The sequence below is a fragment of the Amblyomma americanum genome, chromosome 3 (assembly GCF_052857255.1).
Source record: "Amblyomma americanum isolate KBUSLIRL-KWMA chromosome 3, ASM5285725v1, whole genome shotgun sequence".
NCBI lineage: Eukaryota > Metazoa > Arthropoda > Arachnida > Ixodida > Ixodidae > Amblyomma > Amblyomma americanum.
Window position 1 is genome coordinate 162,197,017 of NC_135499.1, and position 22,695 is coordinate 162,219,711.

General features: G+C 45.0%; 1 pseudogene across 1 annotated transcript in view; it reads left to right on the forward strand.

Annotated features, from left to right (window-relative positions):
• Nucleotides 1-22,695, forward strand: part of LOC144124227 (DNA (cytosine-5)-methyltransferase PliMCI-like) — a 145,038-nt pseudogene that overhangs the window by 35,751 nt on the left and 86,592 nt on the right. Inside the window, exons 7-11 of the transcript XR_013313149.1 lie at nt 1,408-1,477; nt 7,025-7,107; nt 14,784-14,899; nt 16,238-16,327; nt 21,641-21,792. The product of XR_013313149.1 is annotated as a DNA (cytosine-5)-methyltransferase PliMCI-like (transcript). The remainder of the gene's footprint in view (nt 1-1,407; nt 1,478-7,024; nt 7,108-14,783; nt 14,900-16,237; nt 16,328-21,640; nt 21,793-22,695) is intronic.

Sequence of the window (22,695 nt, forward strand, 5' to 3'; positions counted from 1 at the left end):
GCAGAAATTAGTTGGAGGATAGGTGTGCCTGCTTTTGATCGGAGTCCACCCTGAATCATCGTGTAACTGATACCCACTGTAGTTGTAGAAATCTGCCAGCCAAGGCAAGAGAAGCTTAGAGAGAATGAAAAGGGAAGGAGGAGGAGAAATTGGAGGGACGTGACGGCTCTTGTCAAATGGTTCAACTGAGTTGTAGCCTTGTTAGGAAGTAATTTTTAGAGCGAGAGCTCTACTCCTTGGGGTACAACTTCTGATTTCGATGTGGATGAGACAATGCCCTTCAGTGCTTCACAAGGTCAAATCGGTGGTGGTATGGCCCAAGCTATGCTAGTATGACCGTGTGATCATATGACTGTGACCAATGGGTACCTGACCTTAACCTTGACATTTGATTTGAGGCAGTAGAGACCTCGCTTAACTAAGCTTTCATGTGTATAACTATGTTGAAGCCATGTTGAACACCAGCCATTTTTACACCAAGTTTTTTAGTATGTCCTTTCTCTCAGTGAGAAGATAACTCCACTTCCTTGTTGACATTTCTCTTTGAGAATGTGAATGATTTATTTGGCCAGGCAGCTTCACAATTACACAAAGCTTTACTTGGCAGAGTGTGTTTAAGTAAAATCTTAGCGGACAAGTCTATTTATGTAGTGAGCTAAGGCTTTCCATTCTGGCATGGACCTAGACAGGGAACCTGGTTTCCATTTGCCATAGTAATGTCTTTCTGTATCTTCAGCTTTCTCCATATCAATCAATGCATTCTTCTGCAGCACCCCTCTGCATGGCCTGAAGAGTTACAACTTAGGAAAGCAAGTATCGTACCGCTGTACAGCATTATGCAGTGTTTAGGGTGAAAAGTAGACTACAAGGCCTGAGTATCATTAATTGGAGTTAGCTTGTGTCATAAGCCACGTCTTTGAATTGTATGTGAGGAGTGAGCTCAGCATGATGCTAAATGCCTTTACATAATCCTCTTTATCTCTGTTTTATTCAGTGCTGCATCTTTCTATGAGAAATGAACGAGCTATTTGAAAGGCACTTTTGGAACTTTGTGAAGGTGTTCATTTCTTTTCTGCTGTTGTTTATGACTGCGTTTATAAATTAGTGGCCCTTGCCCCAATTTTAGTGAGCAAGCTTCTTTTGTGGACATAATAAGTAAAGCTTTTGTTGATTGATTGAATTCTTTATGCTGTTATTAGAAAGTTAGCTATAGAGCTACATCTTGGATTTATAGACCTCTACATTCACATTTCTCTCCAATGTCTAATCTGCACCTCAAACTATATTATATGACTATGACAAACTATGACTATATTAATCGAGTTTTTACTTGCAAGCCGTGCTGTGTTTAGTAACATAAACCATACATAGTCTTGTGTTTTTTGATCATTTTTCTCTTGTTGGCAGCATGACTCGTTGCAGGTGCTGCTCTCAGCGTTTGACGGAAGTCATAATGGCAACATTTCCAAAAAACTCTGTGAGTGTTCCTTCTTTGTTGTGTCTGTATTTGTTTTTTTCTCCAACACATGCATGCTTTGGATGACATGTAGCAAATAGTTTATGGTTGTAAGCTGTGTGTGAGGTTGATAATCAACATTCAGACTTATAACCCTGTCACACGGTATTCCTCGAAGGCCTTTCCAGCAAAGGCACCTTTTTTCACCAAAGGAGCGAAAGCTTAAAGGAGCAGCGACGCAGCTACACGGTGCAGCCCAAAGGTGAAACAGTCGTTCAGGCTTAGCACCCGCTGCTATGCTCGAGGTGGCTGAAGAGAGTGTTTTAAATTTAATGTGGTATTTTGTTCATTCGTTGAGCTCAGACAATTTTTTTATTCTGATAGTTTCCTTAAAAGTACTGCAACAGCTACTCTCATCAGCAGCAGCAGGTTTTGTGTATTGCCTTGGCCACCAGGGGAACTCTGTGTTGCTGCAGCACTTTCACTGCCTTGAAATCTGAGCATAAAATATAAACACCTGCACAAAATGAAAAGCTAGACACACCTTTCGGGTTTAAAAAAAATATTTTCAAACATTGATGGCTGTATCTATTTTTTTATTGCTTTTACTTTTTGACGTTGGATGGCACTGCGATCGCAGGTTCTCTAAGGCTGCGCCTTTGGACTTCTAAGGTCTCTGACGAGCACCTTCGCCTCCAAGGTCCTTAGCGGCAAAGGCGCAACATTTTTGCCGTGTAGCTGCACTCCTTTTGCCTCTGGATATAAGGACCTGATTCTTAAAGGCCTTTGCGGTGCCTGTGTGACAGGGGTATTAATCCTGCTTATGGTTGGTTTGCCAAAACATTTTGTCTAAAGATAGGCTGTGTGAACTAAATGCTAACCGGTAAGCAGAGTTCAGAGATGGGAATTTACTATTGCAGGCCTTGAGTTCACTTAAAACAATTTCATGAAGCCGGTTTAGAACATTTCGAATGAATGCACTGTATGGGAAGATAGCGAGGAGAGCTATTTTGCCGACGTTAATGTTGGTTGCTTTAGAGGTGCAACAGAAGGTATTGCACGTCATGTCCTTTGGTGTTTCATCCTTTCTTAGATCCTGCCTAGTTGGTGAGGCGCTGTCACAGATCAATTAGCAACAAAATTTTGAAGGGGAAACATTTCCTTGAAGTACATTGGGATGAGAACTCTAAAATAGTGTTCAATTAAGAATCACCGTATTTATTCAAATCTAGGCCGATAGTTTTTTTCAAGTAATCGTATTCCAAACTCTAGGGTCGGCTTCGATTCGAGGATTTTAAAAAACGCGCCAGTTTTTCATTGAAACTGCTACTAGCCGTGCCAGTAGCCAACCGTACACAAGCAAGGTCGCCATTTTGACCTGTGTCGTGTCGGCCGTATCGGTGTGCGGCGTGGTTCGAAATGACCAGCGCGGAAACAGACGAGGACACGAGAAGAAAAAACAGTGACGACAGGATGGGCTCTGACTATCCTCTTCTTCAAACAAAAGGAAACCACCCTCAACTGACAGGTGGTCGCAGCCACAATGTTGACCAGCGTGATGGCAGAATTGTGCCTGGGTGGACGACATAGAAAAGAGCCCAATGTAGAAGAAATACGTTCAATCAAAATTGCCGATTGGGTGAGTTGGTGGGACACGATTCGAAATGACCAGCGCGGAAACAGACGAGGACACAAGAAGAAAAAACACTGACGACAGGACGGGCGTTGACTATCCTCTTCTTCAAACAAAAGGAAACCACCCTCGACTGACAGGTGGTCGCAGCCACAATGTTGACCAGCGTTATGGCAGAATTGTGCTTGGGTGGACGACATAGAAAAGAGCCCAATGTAGAAGAAATACGTTCAATCAAAATTGCCGATTGGGTGAGTTGGTGGGACATGATTCGAAATGACCAGTAGAGTCGTTACTTAACCTTCATCTATTAATTCACATAAACTTTTACGCAAGCCTGCTCAAGAGTTGGAATCTCAAAAACTGAATAAGCAGCGATTATATCGAAGTTTTTGCATGGCTCACGTGACCTCAATTCGTCTGCTTGTTCGGCTGTTGAAACGAAACCGAAACTGCATGAGAGAAAAAAAAAACAATCAGATTATTCAGCTGGCGTAAGTGAGTGCCATGTGATGGCTCATGTATACTAGTGTCTTGCACACCATTTCGAATAAATAAAAACATTCAACCAAAAAAATTGGTTTCTCTTCTTCAGTTGACGAATTATTAATGGAAGTGTGTTACTTCATGCATACCTGGCCATATCTGCACTTGAGGAGATGGTTCCACGCACATTTGACGACGTGAGGAATGTCACACATAAAATGAAGGTACTTCCCCTCAGGTAGGCAAGGATGTTGAATCTTGTGACAAGGGGATGCAGTGTTGCCACCGATTCCCATGTGCTGCCACATTGAATGATTATTTCCAGCACCATATCGCTGACCACCGATATGACAGTTGCTCTCCATACTTGTGCAGTTGGATAACTGCCTCCTACACAAGTTGCGCCAAAATCTTTCCAGGTGCAGCTCCTTTCGTGGCAAAGGTCGCTATAGGTTGCACCCAGTTTTCAAGCACAGGCACAAACATAAGAACAAGAGGATGGTCCGCAATCTCTGTGCTTCCTTCTGAGATGTTACCGTAATCGACAAAGCCGTCTATCTTATATGTCGACTTGCTGAAGTTGTACGCCTGGCACAGTTTTACTTCATCTAATATCAGAGTGCCAAATCCCTGGCCACCCATTCTCCCACCTAACTGCTTTTGTATTGCTTCCAAACAAATAAAGTTGAACCCAGACTTGCAAGGTAGGCCTTTAAGGACATGAGTTAAGACGACTCATAGAGGGCAGAGGCATCATCTTCATGTCATAAATAAGCCTTTATAAGATCGTGAGCTGGCTATCCTCAGCATTAAAAGTTTAACAACCACTCAGCAATGTAGCGCGCATGCCACATGCTGACTGATTTTTAGCTGTTTTAATGATCTCATGAACGCCCGGTGCTTCAAAGGTCGGAGATCAACCAGTACTCTCAATTCCTTGATCTGTAACTTTTGAGAGCGCTGCTTCCAGTGCCACGACCGCGCTGTGTTTTTTTCTCCTGCACTGCAGTTGCTCGACAAGCTTTCCTCTTCAAATTCTGCAGCTTCTGGCCCTTCTTATAGGTGCTGCCGTTTTCTTCCTCGCGCACACCTGTCTTTGCAAATGCAAGCAACGTGCACAGATTAGCTGCTTCGAAAAAGCATAACAGTGTTTGTGATAAACAGCAAGGTTTGTGTCTACCCCTGCACAGATATTTAAGCCATCTGTTTCCATCAGAATGTTTTCAAGGTCAGCGACAGAAGCTACAGTTTTGAACAGCTGCTTGTGCAGCTTGTTGTAGCTGTTCACGAAGCAACTACCATCTTCTTCGACGACAATAGCCTTGGGAATCACTAGCCGGCTTATTGCCACTAACTTTCTGCAGTAGAAAACAGCGCACACCTTCCCAGTTATTTCGTCCTTTATACATGTTGCCAGTCCGTAGATAATAGAGTCGCAGTCGCCAGGTCACCAATCGTCAGTGCAGTCGACGTAGTACTGGTTTCCGCCGAGCGGGAAAAAGGCATATCAGCTCATCCGGGATGACTGCCTCTACGCAAGGCTTGCCTGAGGAGGACGTACTGTCGCTGCAAGGATCTTCACACTTATCAGTCTGCATGACAGCACGTGTTTTTGGTGACTTTCGCCTGTATTTCACAATTTTTGGCTTTGAGAATTGGTCTGAAAGGCCGGGAAAGAGTCAAGGGACGGCACCGGGCACTAGCACCCAGTTCCCACGGGGAATTCTGACCTCTCGCCCGTTCACAATGTGCTTGTACTCCTTGATAATATCTTCATGCTCAAAATGACGCTCACATACCTTAGACGTGTGAGAGAGCCGCCTGTCCTTGCGATGCAACATCTGCTCCCACCTTTTAAGTTCGCTTTCATCATGAGGCGGTTTCAAAAAATGGTGGCATTGTTTCTGTTGCCACTTTTGCAGCTGAACGCAAAGCAGGATGGCATGTTTGCCTCTCGCTTGAAGTCACCAAGTGCACATATTTCCCCACAAACATGTTTTCACAACACTAGCAGCACCCTCACACAAAAAACCAGCTTGATAATGTGACTAGCCTGTCGTAACTGCAGCGAGTGAAACTCCCGTGACAGCAGACGATGTAGAAAAGCTGGACTGCAGCGCCACTAGTTTCCGCGACCGCCGCTTTAGCCACCTCCCGAGCGGAGCTGCGAAACTGAAACTGTTTAAGAACGTTGGGCAAATCGGCAGCGCCTACCAGATGGCTGCATATTTTGATATGCCAGTGGCGTACACCGTGAATGAAAAGGGTGCCAAGGAGGTGAAGGTGTGCTCTGCGGGCTACGAGACGCAGCGCGCAACTGTGATGCTGTGCTGCACAGCTGATGGACATAAACTCCCTCCTTATATGATATTTAAAAGGAAGACACTGCCTGCTCGAGAAACTTTCCCAAGAAATGTCATTGTGCGGGCAAATGAGAACGGGTGGATGACGGGTGCGATGATGGAAGAGTGGATTAAGATTGTGTGGCGACGGCGTCCAGGAACCCTTTTGACAAAGAACTTGCTCCTTGTCGTCGACTCTTACTGTGAGCACTTGACCGACAACGTGAAGGCTGCGCTCGCCCAAGCGAACGCGGACCTCGCTCTGGCTGTAATACCGGGCGGCATGACGGGCCAGTTGCAGCCACTTGATGTCTGCATCAACAAACCTTTCAAAGATAGTCTGCGGAAATATTACACAGACTGGTTGACTGACGAAGACCACTCGCTAACGGCAACGGGCCGCATCAAATGTGCATCGCTATCGCAGCTGGCGGGCTGGGTAGCTTCAGCGTGGGACGACATCGCAGGCACTTTGATCATGCGTGCCTTTAAAAAGTGCAGCATATCTAATGCGCTTGACGGTACCGAAGATAGTGTACTGTTTGAAGGTGACAGTGACAAGGAACAAAGTGACGAGTCTAGCAGTGACGACGACGTTGAATGAGCTCTGCACGTTCAGATTCAATAAATACTGTTTGCATTTTGTGAACGCTGTCCTCGCTTTTTTGTTCGGCCTACATTCAAGATAATATATATATATATATTTTTTTGGCTTCGGACTATAAGGGGTCGGCTTAGAATCGGGGTCGGCCTAGATTCGAGTAAATACGGTATAATAGTTGTGTTGACCATTTTTGTTTTCAATGAAAGTCATACAAAGTAGAATAAAAACACACAGGATTGAAACTGATTGACATTTCCGGGAATGGCTGAGGAAAAAGTTTTGCTTCTAAAAAGTGCATGAATATTTTTCACAGAGGCATGATATTTTACCTAGATGATCATGATCACATGCTCTACATGCTTTGACTTGTGTACAAGCTCGGCTTTTGTATAGATTCTGTCTCTGGCTGAATCTGTATGTTGTTAACAAGCTACCTTATTGAAAAATATGTTATTAGCATAATATACCTGGAGCAGTGAAAGTTCTTTGTCAATCTGTGTTAGGCCACAGAAGAGCACATGATGCAGCAGCCTGAGTTCATCTGGGAAAGTGGAGAGAAGCCTGACTACAGAGCATTTGATGCCCAGTGAGTATACTTCGCACTATTGTGAAGAATGTTCAACATCAGGCAAGGCAGTCTTGCCTTAGGACACAGTGCTGTGTGCCATCCACACTTGGAAAGTTGCTTGCGCATACACTTCTTAAGTTGCTTTTACACTGATTTTGTCTGTATGTTGTTGCGTTCAGTAGTTTATTTTTTTTTTTCCCACTCATGTTGCTTCCAAGGATAAGGTGCAGTGCTTGTCTAAAAAGTGACCACAGGTCACAAGGGGAGTGGATGTGCCAAACTATACGTGTTTCTCTCTGTGTAGTTTTTCTAGTTACATGCCAGTGTTACATTGTTAATTTTGGCAGTTAGTTTGACGAAATGCCTAATGCAACTGGAAGACCAACTTTGTGTACTGAGCGAAAAGATATTGTCACATAGCAGTGATTACTGGAAGGCAGGCAAGCGGGTAGGAATGCAAGCAATAGGACCTCAAAAGCAACGTAAGTTTTTTTGGAAAACGTATACCCACAAGACAAAACAAGGAAATCGGGCGCAAAAGTGGCATACAAACGACGTCGGAATTATCAGGATCAGAGCAGCTTGAACTCTGCATTGTGCTCTATTTAAACACCTGCAGGCAACCCTTATGTATCGCTGAAGCCAGTCTCAACATTGAAGAGCCATTTTTGGATGATTGCAGTCTTTTGTGAGCAAACCAGATGAGCTGCACAGATATGCATAAGGAAACTCCCATTCTCACACATAAAAAAAGAGCTATGTAAGTGTGTTCTACCACAACACAAGTGAAAATTGTAAAGAAAAATAAAACTCATTATCGTTAGCTGCTCCCAAAAAAGGCTAAATTCTTAAATTTAAGAAGTTAACGTAAAGTAGCTGAAGAAGAGGTACTAAACTTTTGAGGTCACTAACTCACAAATAACTCTCATAATAAGGATGTAGATAGATCACATGGGCAGCTTGTAGGTGTACGCGTCAAGTAATCCAAAATACTGTGCACAGGCTTTTCACTCAGTCTTCAAATGAAGTATCGTTGCGCACAGTCTGTTGCTGATCTGTGATATGCAAATAGGCTTAGCTGTCGGGTTTCTTGTGCATCCTGGAGTTGTGGAGCAATGCTAAGGTTAGTCTCCTTGGGGGAAGAGTGACATGTAGCATCAGGGTTTTGAGATTCTTTGCTGTGGGCAAGCCTGAAAGGTGGGATTAGGGCTGTCTTGTGCTTTGCAGTAATGTGGGCAAAAATTGCACGATCCAGAAGGGTGGCATCCCATGTCTTTGGCCCCGTGTGAGCGGACATTGTGAGCATGCCTGTGGTGGTCTTAAGCACTTCACGAGGCTGTTGGTCGACAGATGCTAGGCAGCTGTCCTGTGGTGGCTTGTTTGGCTGTACTGCAGAATAGCTTGCATAAGCTCAACCTTAAATATCATTTCATTCTCTGTCTCAAGAACTTCTGAGGAACCATACCATGATAAGATATTCTTGATGAAAGTGCTTATAAGCCTAGCTACCATACCATTATTCAATGCTTTTGGCACAGCATAATTGGTGAGGACGTTGGTTGCCACAGTTTTCGTATTACCTGGCGTTGAATTAGGAAGGGACTGAGTGGGATCAACTTGATCTGCTAGGATGGTGTCGTCAGTTGGCTTTGAGAAACCTGCTGGCCTTTTGCCTTTGCTTTGGTGTGTCTTGACATTGTGCGATATCAGCGGAAGGACGTAACTGGCGCTATGGTCATTCTGAATTGCCTGAGGTGTGCACCTGAATCTGAGATGGCATGTGATTGGTTGGTCATGGAACGCTAGTAAAATATATTGTTGGAGGCTTGTAAGGATGACAAAAAGGTAAGTTGTCTTTACAGTTCTTTACATAGGCATCATTTTGTAGTTGGAATAGTGATAACTTAACCAGGATTGCTGCTAGTGGTGAAGTAGCCTCACCTTCCTGCCACTCTGTGAGGCTTCACAGGTCAGGGTTCTGCAGCCTCACCTTGCAATTGTGAGGCTTCACAGGTCAGGGTTCTGCATAGCTGTGCGAACGTACTAGGGTTGACAGATATGAGGAAGGCCTTGCCCTCTTGATCACTTTGTTGTGGCAGATTGATAGGAGCCAAAAAGTAGTGCTCTTTGTGCTGGCAAGCCAGCATGAACGGCAGTGGTCATTGGGGCCAAATGTATGGGCAAATTTATGGGCAGCTGTAGGAGGGGGTGGTTGTGAGGGGTAGCCCTATTCACCAATTCGGTTTTTGAAAAAAATTGGGGGAAATTGGAGCCAGTATGCTTCTTTTATGGAAAGCTGCTCACTTCGGGGAGGGTGGTTGCATTCACAGCCCTAGCACAGTGCCACAATTTTTTGCTGCACCATGAATCAGTGTTTGCTGAAAGTTGTGCATTGGAAAGCTTTTGTAAATCAGTTTCTTGTAGAGTCAAGCCCATTTACAACGAGCATGAGGTTGCATGGATATTTTTTGTTGTATCCGAAGTTTGTAATAACTGGGCTTCCCGCATTACAGCCAAAAATACAAAATTGGCATTTATAACCTACAGTTCATTAAGCACGTCTTTTTCAAAGCTGACCCTATCGCAGGATTTTCCAAGCTTTCCAGCATGGTTGCGTGCTCTTTGCCAAAACCCTACTGCCGGTGAGCTGCTTTAGAAATGAAGTAAAACTAATCATGGTTTAAGTGCAGATGGCAACTGGTTTAGGTCGGCCTTCTCATCTCTAATCCTGGAAAAAGTTGTAAGAATGTAGCGATGAAGCTGAAACAGTGCATGTATGCACAGATTGTACTGTGTACTCTCTGCGCACTGCCTGCACATGGCAGTAACACACATGGGGAGATCCAATTCGTCAGGCGACGTGCTCCATGTGACCAGCTCAGCCGACAAGACATACCGTGTTACTGCAGGTACTCAGCCACCTCAGATCTGGGCCATTAGTTGATCACTGACCGCATCCTGTAATTTCGCTTTAAATGCTGCCCCATTGGATTTAGGGCTAACCAGTCAGCCACTGACCAGCTCATTGCCTTTGAATCTTATGTAAGGGATGCTTTTGTTCATAAACAGCACTGTTTATCTGTTGTCTTTGATCTAGAGAAAGCATACGATACCACATGGCGCTGTGGCATCATCCATTACCTGTTCGTTCGTCTTCGGGATCTCGGGGAATAAGCTGACCACCATTCAGAGTTATCTGTCTGAACAAACATTCAAGGTCTATGTGGGGAGCTCATTATCTAAGCAATTTTTACACGAGAATGGTGTCCCTCAAGGTAGTGTTCTTAGCTGCTCTCTTTTCATAGTCAAAATGAATTCATTAGAGAGCATTCTGCCTAGACCAATATCCTACTATGTTAATGTTGATGAGGCACACACAAGTTACAAGTCATGCAATTTGTCCATCTGTGAGCGGAAAATTCAGCTAGGAGTAAACAAAGTAGCAAAGTGGGAAGACGAAAATGGATTAAACTCAACTCAGAAAAGACACTTATCTACAGCACTAAAGACGGGACAGAAGGGACTCGCACAAGTTACACAACAGAGCACTGTGTTGTGTGACTTGTGTGTGTGTTCCTTCTCTCCCGTCTTTAGCACTGTAGATGTGGAAGTTAAAAATCAACTCGCCCAACATACTGTATTCAGAAAAGACAGTCAGTGTACTCTTCACAGAACAATGTGGTATTAGACCTAAACCTGACATCACACTTAGCGGGCAGAGTATTGCTGTCCAAAAAGAGCACAAATTTCTTGGCGTTACAGTCGACAAAAAGCTTGCATTCATCACACACATTCAGCAGTTAAGTCTTAAATGCATGATATCAATGAACCTTCTAAAAATCCTGTCCCACCAGACTTGGTGTACAGATCGAGACTGCCTGCTGAGTCTTCTACATAGTGCAGTTCTATAACTTAAACTACAGCCCAGTAGTGTACAAGTCAGCACGAAAAAGCACCTTAAAAATGCTCGACGCAGTGTACCACCTGGCTCTGTGGTTGGCTACTGGTGCTTTCCGTACAAGCCTGATTGTCAGTTTGTACGTTGAGGCGGACTGATGGTCACTTGAACGACGGCGGTAGTTCACAAGTATAGCATACGCTACGAAGGTACTATCTCATGCTGACCACCTATGCAACGCGCTATTGCAAAACCCAACCAGTACACTGCTGTTTTCAAACCGACCGTCTGAACCTCACCTTTACCCATTAGAGTCGCCACACTTGTCCAAGACATGAACGTACCAGTCTCCAATATTGTGGTGACTTCTAAAGAAATAATTGCTCCCTGGGAAGTGCATCCAGTTGACTGTGACACATCTTTTCGTGAGGTTGGCAAGCATGGGTCGCCATTTGGCATAAAACAGCACTTCATGTCCCTAAAGCAAAGTATCAGCGCAGAGTTTTACACTGATGCCTCCATGACTTCCTCTGTTTCATGTGCAGTTAATAGCTGTCAATTTTCCGAAACAAAAACAATGAATGAACACAGTAGCATGTTTACTGCAGAATGTCATGGTATCCTGTTGGCTGTTAAATCCATCCTCCAAAGGAAAATCCCAACCCCTGTTATTTACTCAGATTCCTTAAGTGTGGTTATGGCCCTGTCCTTTGGGAAACCCTACAAAAACCCTGCAATGAATTCCCTCCTGAAATGTCTGATGTCTGCACTCAAATTGAACGTTGAAGTTACAATATGCTGGTTACCAGGTCACTGTGGCATTGATGGAAATGAGGAAGCGGATAGGCTTGGTGCATCAGCTGCCGAACTGAATCGTATCGATGTAAACCAACTTCCATACCAGGACCTCAAGCCACATGTTAGGACTGCACTCTGCAAAGTGCGGTAGCAGGATTGGGACGAAGAACCAGAAAAAAAACTGCACACAATAGAACCAAGGATTGGAAGGTATGCCACAGGAAAACAAAATAATTCAAAGAAGTTGCTCTCTGCAGACTGAGGATAGGACATACATACATACATACATCATACACTCATATCTTTTTATTAAGGAGTACACCAACACCACAGTGCACAAGATGTGGAGCCCACACCTCAGTTGGTAACATATTAATCATATGCCCGATATTGGAGATGGAAAGACGACGGCACTTCCCAGAACTATACACATTTAAAATACCAATGCACCCATCTTTTTTTTTAGGCTATGGCTGCATGTTTTCATTGGATAGGGTATTTAAATTAACTCACGTAGGCTTTTACAAGAGATCTTTTATTCCAAGTAACCTCAGCCCCTCCTCATTGCTGAGGAGAATGCTGAGCTTAGCCGTAGCTGCCATTCGCCTCGCCCTTTTTGCTGAAGCAAGAATCGTGGTTCAGGCTGCCTGGCTTCGTCTTTTATTTGTAACGAGTCTTACCACAATTTTCAGATGCTGTACACCACTTTAGGCCATTCCACCAGACTTATACACCCTCTTGACACACTATAATCATGCACATACTCATTACACTTAGGCCCTGTACACCCGCTGTTGATTTTAACATGTGCCATATTTTAGCCTGAGCCGACAAAAAACCATGTGTTTGGTGCTCTTTGGCCTTAGATACCCTTGCGCCAAAAAACCTAGCATCATGAAATGCTGCCCCGTCTCATGCCCGCCATTCTTCTTCTTTCACTTCACACGCTTTGCCCAGCCAGCGCACACACCCACACCGATTGACCTTGTGGCCCATCAGCATGGGCCTGGCCAGCGGTTAAAAGCATTTTTGATGCCACCTTTTCTGGGGGATCACCATGTTTTTTCCAAGAGTCATGGGTGTTATATTGTCTCGTAGTGGTGATGACAGTCAGGAAGACAGCGAAAAAGCTTCCGAAACTTTTTGATTGGGTCGACTCGCACCCACAATGAACTGAACCGCTCGGCAGCGTCGATAGCAACGGTCGTTCTTGGCAGTTGTCGAACAGAATCCCTGCTGCTCTCAGCTGGTCTCAAATCAAAGCCTCGAGGAATCACTGAGACAAGGAGCTAAAGCAACTGCAGCAGAGTGGGAGCAGTTGCGCGTGGCTGCAATCATTCGTAATAACTCTGTCGCATCCCGCATCACAGGCAAATGATGAAGCCGCGTGCCAGCGGCTTTATTGTGAACAGTACAAAGACTTGTGGCAATATACAAGCGAGAGTTTTTTTATTACACGGTCAAGTCTGGCCATTCTCCTCATTCACTGTAGCCGAGTAGTGCGGCCACAGTTGTTAATTTTAACTAGGACGCAATGGCATTTTTGCATTACATGTTTTGGTGGTAGCACGGCCCTTTTTCGTAGTAAGCGAAAATTTGTTATAACTGCAGTTGTTGTAAGTGGACTCGGCTGTACTTACAATTGAATTCCACTGAAGGATGTCCATGTTTGCTATGTTCTTGTTTTATTATTGCAAACAAGAAGATTGGGGTACATTTGGATGGGAGAACCATTTGAGTTTTTGTGTGTATTTCATTATTGCTGTTAAGTGAGAGCTGCTGATTATGCCTCAGTGGATCTGTTCTCTGTGATGCATATTTATGAAATGCCACAGGATACTCAAATGTATGTGTGCTGGTGTATTGCAACATTGGAGCCACACCACATGTGCCACTTCATGAGCTCAAGTGAAAATGAAGAGCAGACAGTTCACCACTACCCAGTGATATAAACAGTCTGCTCATAACAAGAACAGCTGACAAAGTTTTCACTCATTATGCAGTTGAACCTAACTATAGCAGGCAGGTAGGAAATAGTTCAATTTACTCAAAATTCATAACATAAGATCTCAAGAATGCATGTAAAAGCAGTGCAGTTTAGTTTGGGAAGGGGTGGTGACTCGAGTGGCCTTTACAAAAGAAAAGGAAGACCTTTCTTCGAGTTCTAGTGCTGTTGCAAAGACACTTGAGGTAATTTCAGAAGCTGCGAAAAACCGTGCGCCAGTTAGGTTGGCTTCGCTGCACAGCACAATTAGCACGCAACTAGCAGATTAAGCTCCCGCTAGGATGTCTACTACTGCACGCCTACAACCATCCATGCGCTGCTTTCCGGGTGCTGTCAACAGGTGCGAGTAGCACGCGCCAACCGCCTGGCTACCAGTCTGTCTCTCCGCTGTATCATGCATTGTGTTATTGGCAGGTGTGAGGTAAGAGCACTGGTGCGAGATGAAGTGCGAGCTTGGCACGAATACTTGCCGCATCACCATTAATCACTTGTGGAATGCAGCAAAGCCTGCCACCTGCCATCTGAGTGTGTGTGACTTGGCAGTGGGGGGTTTGTATATCCGTTCTATGGCCAACCGCATTTGGTATATAAAGTAAAAAATCCTTGTATTTGCTGAAATTACTTGGGAAGTATTCTGTACAGTCAGTAATTTGCAATATCTGTGTTATATTGCCACGTGCCGAACGCGCCGCGCGGCCTCCACGCTTAGTCAAAGACGATGACGAAGTGTTGGTTGGCTCCCGAGGCGCTCTGGCTCTGTGCTTTGGACCCTGGCTGTCTGATTAAAGCGCCTAGCCTTCTGTTCCCCCCGACGTCTACCTGCACAGCTCCTCAGGTCGTGACAATATCATGGTTCGACTGTATTTGTTCTGTCTGCCAGATAATTCTGCAGCACATGAGCAGGAAACAAAGTCATGTGCGTTTAATGGCTAACGGGAAGCGCGAAATATGAACTGTGTAGCCATCATTACCTTTGTGGCTTTGTCATTCCAGGATTTATGACAGCAGTAACCACCTTGTTGCCCTTGATGGACCCGGGCTTGAAAGGCTTGACAGGAGAAAGTTTTTCTTGTCCGCTCGGGTCTCACCTATGTCGAAGGAAGGGCGAGGTGAGTGTGACTTATTTTCAGCCATTCAGCTGAGCTGTTCCTGCTTAGTTCAGCAGGTACAGTTCAGTAGATGATGTATTGATGCACATGCGACTGGCGTAGTCTGATGATTAAAAAAATTGGCTGCTTGCTGCGTGGTGTGGTGGATTAGTTCTTGTTTGCGAAAGTTAATTGTAGTTTTCTCAATGTTGTCGAGTTGTTTTGTGGTGGAATGCACTGTTAACACGCAGAAAAGCAATGACCTCAGTTTCTTCTGCTTTTTGAACAATGGGAACTGCAAAAAGTGTGCTTGCAAGCCATGCAAAGAGCAAGGTGGCAGCCAGAAAGCTCTGACAGGGTCTGCAGAGTGTGCTTTGTCTGTGCCTACCATACTGTTAGGTTAGGAGCTCTTGTTAATTCTACCATCATTCTGAACAAATCCGACTGGAATCATCACGTTCACATCCTTGGATGGCAATACTTCTCTAAGTAACGCTGACTCGCAATTCTAGGCAAAAAACTCTTTATCATCAGAGAGCTGCAGGTTGTTGCGCTTTGCAGAGAGACCTGACTGGAAAGCGCGTTGGCCACCCAATCCTGATTTTCGGCCCGCTCAAGATGTCACTTGATGTCCCACTGTTTGTAAAAAGCACGAGATCGTCTAATACGCAGGAACTGCTCTGAATTTTTTCGTACTATGCTGACAACCAAACAGCCTTCTTAGTACTTTTTCTTACAATTTACTTTCTCAATATCGCTTTTTTTTTGTTTTAAGGTAATTTTTTTGCTATCTTAGGAGCATACAATAAACTTTGCATAAGCATGCATGAAAAAAAATATATAGGGTTTCTGATGTTTGGTGTTATTTGAAGAGAGGTGGTCATGTAGTGGAGCTGAAGAATATTCTACAGCATTCTGTTGGAATTATTATTTAACCTACAAATCTAACGAGATGGTTAAGGAGCCCGTCAGTGATGCGCTTCAGTTCACATTGTGACAACATGTAGTTTCACTCTGGCCTCTCTGAGCCAGCACGCTTAAGTGGAACTAGCGTAGTTCATAATGGCTCATAATGGAGCTACATATATGTCTTTTGTTTTAGTCAGGATTGTGGAACTTTTTTGTTTATATTCATTTAATTTGTGCTGATAAAAAAAAAAAAAGACATCCCACGCTTAGGAGACCAGCTGATCTGAATTGCATGGCTGTTTATTTAAAATCTTGGCTTAACTTGGTCTTAGTTCCTGTCTACTGCAGTTTTGGACATGTTTGAAAATGCTGAGAGGGTTCTGCTGGTCTTGTACATGTCTATTTGGCCATTATTTGTGGCGAGAATTTGAGAATACTTGTATTTTGCAGGCATTGAATGCAAGGATATTGGGCCAATAAGATCTTGGTGGCTATCAGGATATGGAAGTGGACAGAAGCTTGTGACTGGCATCAGCACTGGTAAAGTTTTTTCTTTCTTTGTTCTGTTTGATTGTATGTTGGTCATGGATGGATGAACTTTTTACCAGGAATAATACTGGTTGTTTCTAATATTTGTATCTTATATGAGTAACAAATCTAGCAGCTTGGGTTTCCTTGTGATATCTACTTGTGATTTATCAAAATAAGATTACGGCACCTTGATGGATTACATACATGTACGCACGCATGTTGCTGCCGCTACACCTGGTTGCAATTAGATTTGTAACCGGCCGTTAGTTATAGCCATATCAGCTGTTAAAATTTTGAAAAAGTGATTACCCTCACCACTGTGGGTCGACTAATTTACAAGCTTACTTACTTAAGTAATACAAGCTTACTTTTATTTAATACTTCTGCTGCCCTGTAATCTATACTGCAAATTTGACCGGTTAATTCGAAGGTGCAGCCTGCACCAGCCCGATTAATGAAGATCTGGGGTACTAGGCAGGAATCCCCGATCCAGATTTTGCCACAAACAGATAAAGTGAAGGCCCCTCGGAGCCGTGAGGCGGCGCCGCAGAGCGATGCTGATGTTTGATTTTTGATATGCACAAGAACCAGTCTATGGTATGCCTTGCGGACCACCGAAACACGCGCCTGTATTTGTCCTGTGATGGTTTGACTACGCCCAACGCCGGCCTGCACTGTTTTTTTTTTTAGTGGTGTGTTGGGGTTAGAGGTTAGGTTAGGTTACTGTCATCTCTAATTTGATTACTTTAGTACCGTCGTGTGTAAGTAAACTTGTTTTCGAAAAACAACCATGTGATATTGGGGGGTCGGCCCCAAATTGGTTTGGACAAGTTGCTGGTAGTAAGTGCCCCTTGCCGGTGTCCATTTATGGCAGGATGCATAGGGCTTCAGGCATCAAGAAAAGCAATATGGCATAGCGGGCGAGTTGGTATTGCATCTTAAGGAACGAAACAGCGCAGTTTTTGAATTTGAACTTCAAGTTTCAAAGAAACCATGTATGTTGGCACTACGCACCAAGAACGCAAAAGCCACTTCTTGATTTTGACTCCAATCATTCCAAGCTGGTCAAGAACGGGATCGCCATGGCGTGCCTGGGAGCGGCTATTAGGAAGTCATGCTTGCGTGAAGTTGGTTCAAGTTTTGACGCACAATGGTCTCGTTGCAGAGCGGCAGGTTTCCGGAAAAATGTACTAGTGTCTACGTGCAACAGGCAACTGCTGAAAATGAAAACAAAGAAAGAAAAAATAGGAGCGGAAGATGGCACTGGCAGTAAGAACAAAGGAGCAGTGGTTCCATATGTTCATCGGCTATCCCACAGATGGAAGATAGCGGAGAAGTTTGGTGGCAAGGTTCTGTTTTCTGCAACAAATAAATTGAGCAAGGTTTTGGCGTCAGTGAAACGCAAGAAAGAAAATGGTAACGCCACAGAAGGGTGTGGAGTTCATCACGGCACTCAATTTGTGCAGTGCAGAGTTGGAGTGGTGTACAGGATTCCGTTCTCGTGTGGCCATTTCTATGTGGGCCAAACAGGCAGGTGCCTCAATGAACGCCTGTTGAAACACGCTAATTCTTTGGGAGGCTCTTGTTCGTCAAAGTTGGCTGCACATTGCAAATCTTGCCTGTGCACTTCGTACTTTGGCAACACTGTTGTGCTGTATCGTCATAAAGAGCAACTAGTACGGGAAGTTGTAGAGGTTTATCACATCTTCACAGAAAGTGACTCGTGTGGGAGCAGCACTTCGATGGCCCTGTCTAAGCGTGAGATATGGCTGTTGGAACAGGGTGGGGGCCTGTAGGTGCTTAAGATACAGCAATTGTTATTTTCCTTTCTTTTTAGGTTAGTAAGTTTGTGATGATTATGTGAGGATGTGACACAGTGATTAGAGATATTACAGTCGAGACCGCTTTTAACGAACATGAGCATCACGCGGCGTCCGTTTGTTATATACCGAAGTTCGTAGTAAGTGGACCACAGCTTTAAAGACAGTTGCTTGTCAAAACACAAAATTTTTTTTTTGCGAAAATGTCCGTGATGGACGTCTGTTTCTGCTGCGCAGATCCGATGAGGGAGGTTTCCAGTTTATTTAAAGCAGAAGTGTGCTATCGCCGAGGCCCTTGGCATAGATAAGCTGTCTGAGGATTTCTATGTAGCTCATTGCTACAGGCGCACTTATGGGTGCTGGCTCCGAAGTTTCATCCTCATTTGATTCTTCCGCGTCACTGTCGTCCCGCACTTCAAAAATGATGCCCTCGTCCGTGCAAGGTTCCACGGTGTCGGTGTCGTCATCGACAGAAATAAAATCATTCCAACCAATGTCATGACCCCCCACATGTCGGAGTTGACGACGTGCTGCCACAAATCGCCACCGGGCTGGTCATCTTCCGAAGCATCAGGCTTGGCATCAGACATTGTGTTGACGATGCTGGCCTTGCAGAAGCTGTTCCGCTCGCCAGTGGCCGTCACCTCCACCCAGGCCGCTTTCATCATCTCTACCTCTGAACACAATGGAAATGGGCATGGTGTTCCCGTATGCCATCCCAAATTACAACCAGGGCCCAAGATTTGAACGAAGCTATCGAAACATCTGCACTGCAACAAAGAGTGACAAAAGCGCGCGATGGGGGTAGACGTGCAACGTGCACAGGTGGCAATCAAGCCAATCAAGCTAAAGATACAGACTCACAGCGCAAGCGGAGAGACCAATGAGGGGCATCCGTGAGCATCAGTGCAGCCACCTCATGGCTCCCACGAAAGGCCTGTGTCATGGAGCATGGCCTCCGCGATCGGCACCGGCGGCGGTGTGGTTTATCGCGGAGGCCACGCACGGAGTTGCAAGAGAGTGAGGAGAGGGGAGCAAAGTTGCGAGGAGGGCGGGAGGGCGATGTTAGAAGGCGCGTCGGCGGGGAAGGGTAGCTTGCTTGAGAGTGGCGTGAAACGGGGCGGGCAGTTGGCCTGCGATGAGTCTCAGGAAAACGTGCCGCGCGCCGGGCGCACAAAGGGGTCGGAGGCAAGTTATCTCGCATCGCGGTGCTGGGTTTACGCCGTCCGTTTGCTGTAACCAATCAGCAGCGCTTAGACGTTCGTTATAAGTGTGATTTTGTGCCATTGAAACACTGTATATTTTGATGGTCGCACAGGTCTCATTCGTTATAAGCGAAAGTTTGTCTTAAGTGGGGCCGTTATATGTGGGCTTGACTGTATGTGGTTTTCCGATTAAAACAGTCGTAAGTCAGCGCGTGTCCGTGTATCTCTTTTTCTTGTCCTTAGTTTTAGTTGCACTGTTTCGTTTCTTAAGATCAAAAAAAGTTAATTCATATGCACATCGGTTTCGCTATTGAAAATTCGAATTGCATTCCGTTTGCTTGTTTCGTTCACGCTGGCGGTCGCTTCCTCGGACGAGCGATCGGTAGCGCGAGAATGAACTTCCGATAACCTCAGAGGCGTGCATCACGCTGGAAGCCTGAAACCACAAGACTGTTTGCAATTCGGTTTGCCACTGTAGTAAGTCAGGCCGCACTCCAGTATGGAATACAGGATGGGGTGCCATTTCTTAGCTCTTGATCTCCATGTCTTCATCCTTGTGATCACATCATTAGACATTCATTCCTTGCTTTGATTTGTGCGCATGCCGCGATTCCATCCCACGGGAAACTACAAAACAAAGTGCGGTGGCAGAACAGTGCGTGAGGGGGAAGGGGGTGTGTGCGTCGACTTGCATTTGGAGTCAGCTTTTGGAGGGGGGGGGTCTGTGGTTTGGGGGGCCTACTTTTACATTTCAGTATATGGTAATCGCACAGTTTGCCCAACACATTTAGCCTGTTCCTGCAACGAAATTTTTGTCTTCGTTCCATCTTTTACTGTGATTGGTTAATTTTAATATTTTTTGCGGTCTCAGTGACTTTGAATTAATGAGGTTTTCCTGTAGTTTCTATTCACAGGGGACACACATATCAGTTTGTAATTAACTGACAACTTTCTTCATTAAATGATTTAAAAATTAGGTTGTTTTCATTTTTTGTTCTCCTTGCTAGTACATGTTCTAATCTACAGCTTTCACTAGTGAGGTGTGTAAGGATGTATACATCAAGAGAAGTGCATGCAAGCATGCAAGAAGCGCATCAGTACAGCTGAAGCAATGCAGTAAAGCTTGTATCTAGTCTCATGTAGAATTCCAATGGCAGATCGAGAGCGCTCCGCCGGATCACAAACGTAGCGCGTAGTTCAGGCGGAGATCACTCCCTCTCATTTTACCAATGGAATGCATGCGCTCCCGCGGGTGCACTTCAGCGCAAGAATAGCTCCAAGTTCAGGCAACATGGCGGCGCCCATCGAAGCGCGGCCTCTCGCTTCACCAGCGATTCGTCCTTGTCGCCACTCTCTCTCACGTTCACGGCAAACAAAAGGCGTACGAAGCTTTCGCTTTGTGTGATGATGCACCGCACCACAAAATTCTAGTGATGAAATGCGCCACATTTTCAGATTGCTTCCTTATTTACAGAGCTGCTAGGCTTAGAGAGTACACGTCGTCTGACGTCAGAAAGCGCGGGAGGTTCAAACATGTCTACAATTTTGGTCTAAAAAGCGGTCACAAAGAATTGACCGAGATGGAATTGACATCCTGTTAAGAAAATTTTTTGTTTTAACTTGTGCGGACGCAAACAAAACGAAAAATAATTACATTTGGGAGAATTTAATTTTTAAAAAAAAGTCAAAAATACTGCTTGTACATTGCCCGGATCACCGCGTATAGCGACGACAGGAAGGATGCAGCCGGTCATGACCGGAAGCAGGCGCGGGAAAGTAAAACGTCGCGCGGGGTTCGGGTCAAACCTGCCGATTTCGGGGGAGCAAATATCGCTGCTCCACGGAGCGATCCGGGATCGTCGTCTGATCGCGATCTGCCATTGGAACGGACAACCCGCACTCCCATTTTGCCATTGGAATACGATTGCTCCCAACAGAGCAGAAAAACTTGATCCGGATCTGCCATTGGAATTCAACATCAGTTTGTTTAGGTGTTGCCATTAGGTGGTTTTTGGTTACAAGGGACACATATCTCAGTCACTAGTGTCTTCTTAATTTGCAGGTAGCTTTAGCTGCTCATAGTTGCATTTAACTTACAGCCACATTGTTGCATAAAATCATTTAAAAATTAGGTTTTTTCAATTCTTGTTCACTTGCACAGGCAGCCTCTGTGAAAGATGAAATGAACAATGAGCTCATGCAAGAAGCACATCAGTACAGTTGAGGTCTTGCTGTGCTCACTGTTGTGGCTGTACTCGGCAAGAAAGTGGACCACGTGGTCATTTTTGCCTTTGCAGATTCAGCTGACTATTACATCTCCAGTGTGCACAATACCTATGCTGACATTATAAGGCCTCTGCACCGCAAGATGGGCCTTGTAAAGTTGGTCGTCGATGCTGTCAGTGATGATCCTAACTGCAGCTATGAGAGCCTCGTCAGCTTGATCCAGGTAAGTGCTAGCGGCAAAAGCATGTTCTACTCATCTCAGCTAGGGTGCACTTATAGAGGGAAGACAGTAAAGAAACAGAGAGTTTGTCATTGTTGCATCAAGCTAACACAGGGCACAGGATCTTTTCCGTTTAGCCCACTTGCAATTACTATGTAGGGCCAGTTACTCATCAAAAGGAGGAGCCTCAATTTATGTATCGAAAAAATTGTGTAGAATAAATTTTAGAGCGCAGCTCTTGAGCACCCATGTGTGGGTTGAGCCGCATCATGAACGAGAGTACCGTTGCTCGCTCGTAGATGGTGCCAGAGTGGTGGTGCGGGCAGGCGCGCCGTATGTGCTGTAGTCCATCACCACTGCAGGAGCGGCGATAGTTTGGCTAGTGGAGGGGAGGTCTGTCTGCGGCGCCACGTGCCCACACGTACCAACGTGCTGCCTCTTCACAGTCACACCAAGCTGTTCTCCGTTGGCGGGCGGTGCTGTGAAATGTGCTGCACATGATAGATTGTCCGCGTCGGCCACACCACGCACAGCATTGTCTTCCTAGTACAAATAAAACTCGATTTAACAAAACCCGATTTTACGAAGTTCCCGATCTAACGAAGAAATTTTGATTCCCTGGCAAGTGCCCATAGGGTTCATTGTGTTCAGTAACTCGATATAATGAAACAATCGTGTTCAATAACTCGATATAATGAAACAAATTGCCAGTAAGCCCAATTTAACGAAGTTTTTCGGAAATAAATGAGTAAAAAAAAAAAGTGACTTCTTACTTATTTTGCTCACAATGACTTGCAGCTTATTGGTAGCGTGCCAGCAGTAATATCTAGGCACTGAAGTTACAGTTTTGGTTTTGTTTTGACGGGGCTGCAAGCTGCGCTGCTGCACGGAACAAAGGACACGGCA